Here is a 3,265-nt window from a genome sequence, read left to right as displayed (position 1 = left end):
GCCGGACACGCCCCCGCCGCTGCCCTCGCGCGTAGCCGCCTGGCGCGCCCCGCCCCTGGGCGAAGTAAGTTGTGAGCCCCGGCTGCGCTGAGGGCGCACCCAGGGTTAACCGCGCCTGGTTCTCCCAGTGTCTCACTTGGGCTCTTAGGTAAAAAAAGACCCGAGCCCATCTTCCTTTGTTGATTTCCTTCATAAACTAACAACAGAAAGTTATCTCCCAGCCCTGGAGCGCTGTTAAAAAAAAGTCTACAGGCTTTGACCCTTCACTTTAGAAGCATTGTTACCCGCCCTTTCAAGTCTAAAACGCTCAAAATTACCTTTCAGAATTTCTTGAGGACTCCATCCATAGCCACCCTTAACCAATTAAGCTTCGTATTAAACTTCGTGAGGGGGGTGAGAATTACATATATATATAAACAGAAAAAAAAACACAAAAACCTCGATCTGTTAATGAGTTGTAAGAAGAAAATGTTTCTGAAAGATCATGGACTTAAACTGTGAGAATGAGGACAGTGGGGACAAATCCCTAGACATGGAGAGTAAGCAGGTCATTGCTGAACCTTCAAAGTACTATTTCGGTATAGCATTACAGAGGGTAGAGAAGGTGGTGAGGATGTGGAGGCTGCTTAGTGAGCAAGTTTTGGAGAGTAACCTGCTTCCATTTTTTTAAACTAGGGTAGCCATGCATGATACCTGACACATAGCAATATGCTAGAGAGAGAACAGTTTCTGCACCCACTTCTTCTTTGTTTTCACCAAAAATACCTTATTAGTTTGCTTTGAAACCTAGTGGCCCTCTTTAAGCCCCTTAGTATGGAATTCAAGGGCCTGGTCAACAAGATCTAGATAAGTTGGACTATCACTAGTATTACAATAAAGAGAGCAGCAAGTGCTACGGAGCTTCAGAGTTGTTGTTCAGTCGCTAAGTCCTATATGATTCTTTGCAGCCCCATGGACTGTAGCACACCAGGCTTCTCTGTCCTCCACTATCTCCCAGAGTTTGCTCAAATTCTTGTTCACTGAGTAAGTAATGCCATCTAAGCATCTTATCCTCTGCCAACCCTTCTCTTTTTGCCTTCAATCTTTCCCAGCACCAGGGTTTTTTCCCAGTGAGTTGGCTCTTCACATCAGGTGGCCAAAGTATTGGAGCTTTAACTTCAGCAACAGTCCATTCTGAATATTCAGGGTTGATCTCCTTTAGGCTTGACTGGTTTGTTCCCCTTGAAGTCTAAGGAACTCTCAAGAGTCTTCTCTAGTACCACAATTTGAAAGCATCAGTTCTTCAGTGCTCAGCCTTCTTTATGGTTCAACTCTCACATCCATACATGACTACTGGAAAAATCATAGTCTGAACTATATGGACCTTTGTTGGCAAAATGATGTCTCTGCTTTTTAATATGCTGTCTGTGTGTGTGCTTAGTCACTCAGTCGTGTCCAGTTCTTTGCAAACCCATGGACTGTATAGCCCACCAGGCTCCTCTGTCCATCAGATTCTCCAGGCAAGAATACTGGAGTTGGGTTGTCATTCCCTTCTCTAGAGAATCTTCCCGACCCAGGGATCAAACCTGGGTCTCCTGAATTGCAAGCAGATTCTTTACTGTATGAGCTACAGGGAAGTTCATGTCTAGGTTTGTCATAGCTTTCCTTCTAAGAAGCAAGCATCTTAATTTCATGGCTGCAAAATCACCATCCATAGTGATTTTGGAGCCCAAGAAAACAAAGTCGGTGACTACTTCCACTTTTTCCCCGTCTGTTTACCATGAAATGTGGGACCAGATGCCATGATCTTAGTTTTTTGTATGTTGAGTTTCGAGTCAGCTTTTTCACTCTCCTCTTTCACCCTCACGAAGAGATTTTTTAGTTCCTCTCCACTTTCTGCCATCAGAATGGCATTGTCTGCATATCTGAAGTTATTGGTATTTCTCCCGACAATCTTGATTCCTGCTTGTGAGTCATTCAGGCCAGCATTTCACATGATGTATTCTGTATATAAGTTAAATAAGCAAGGTGACAATATACAGCCTTGTTGTACTCCTTTCCCAATTTGGAACCAGTCAGTTGTTCTAGTCCAATTCTAACTGTTGCGTTTTGACTCACATTTAGGTTTCTCAGGAGATAGGTAAGGTGGTCTGGTACTCCCATGTCTTTAACAGTTTTCCACAGTTTGTTGTTATCCACACAGTCAAGAATATCTAGAACTTCTCACAGTAGGTGGTTTATACAGTTGGGTTTTGGAGAATTAGAATTTCAACAAGTGGAAGATAATGGAAGTGACATTATACCATGGTAAAAACAGCATGCCCCAAAAGCTATGTATGAGGCCTCTTAAGTCTTTCTAGAGCTCCCTCAATTCCTTCTCTTTCAAGCCCCTTCACTGGTCTAGTTTATGAGAAAGCCTCCAGACTCTTTTCTCTCCTGGTCTACTCCTCATAGACCTGTTTCCCTAAATCTGGATGATATGTTATTATTTTTGCAGTGTCAGATGTAAGATGGCATGAAAGCTTTAATGTTATTATCAAAGGTTTTGATTTTTAATATTAAATGCAAGCCCTCTCTATAAATCAAACTGTAAGAAGTATTCATTTTCATCGACTCAAACAGAAGAAAGAAAAAAATGTGGAAAGAATAGAAAAAGAGAAAGAAAAATTAGAGAGAAGAAGAAAGGAAGCAAGGAAGCAAAGAAGGAGGAAAAAGGGAAGAAAAAAACTTTTGTAGGTGTGGTATGAAATTTTCAACATTTATTCTTTTTTTAAATTTAAACTAAAATCTAACTTGAATTGCATGGCTTTTTTTGATGCTGTAGCCCAGGGAATAAATCTGGCCTCAATCAACACTTCAAAGACATAAACTTTCTTTCCTTTTTTCATGCCCAAAAGGGCAAAAATGAAACATCTCTTTTTAAACTTACTAGATAAATGTCCTTCATTTCCTCAATCTGACTGCTTACTGGAAATGTTTTTTAATTGCAAATTTATTCCCATATATTGTGATGCAAATAAATGAATGGCAGTCGACAGCTGCATTCATTTAAAATTAGCAGAGGCCCTTGTTCCAGAGATGTCATAATCAGAGTGACCCAAATCATCATGACATGAAGGCCACAGGTCAAATTCAAGGCCAAGTTAAAAATCAATAGGAACTTTCCTTAGGAGAAACTGTGCTGTGAACTGGAATTCTTTTCCAAAAGGCTGTATTTTACTTTGCAGCATCCAAAATTTAAGATCATTCGCAAAATAAAGACCTTGAAAGGTGAATGAGTTCTGGT

Source organism: Ovis canadensis, chromosome 6, assembly GCF_042477335.2.
Source record: "Ovis canadensis isolate MfBH-ARS-UI-01 breed Bighorn chromosome 6, ARS-UI_OviCan_v2, whole genome shotgun sequence".
In the NCBI taxonomy this organism is placed as follows: Eukaryota; Metazoa; Chordata; class Mammalia; order Artiodactyla; family Bovidae; genus Ovis; species Ovis canadensis.
Note: the sequence above shows the minus strand (reverse complement) of the source record.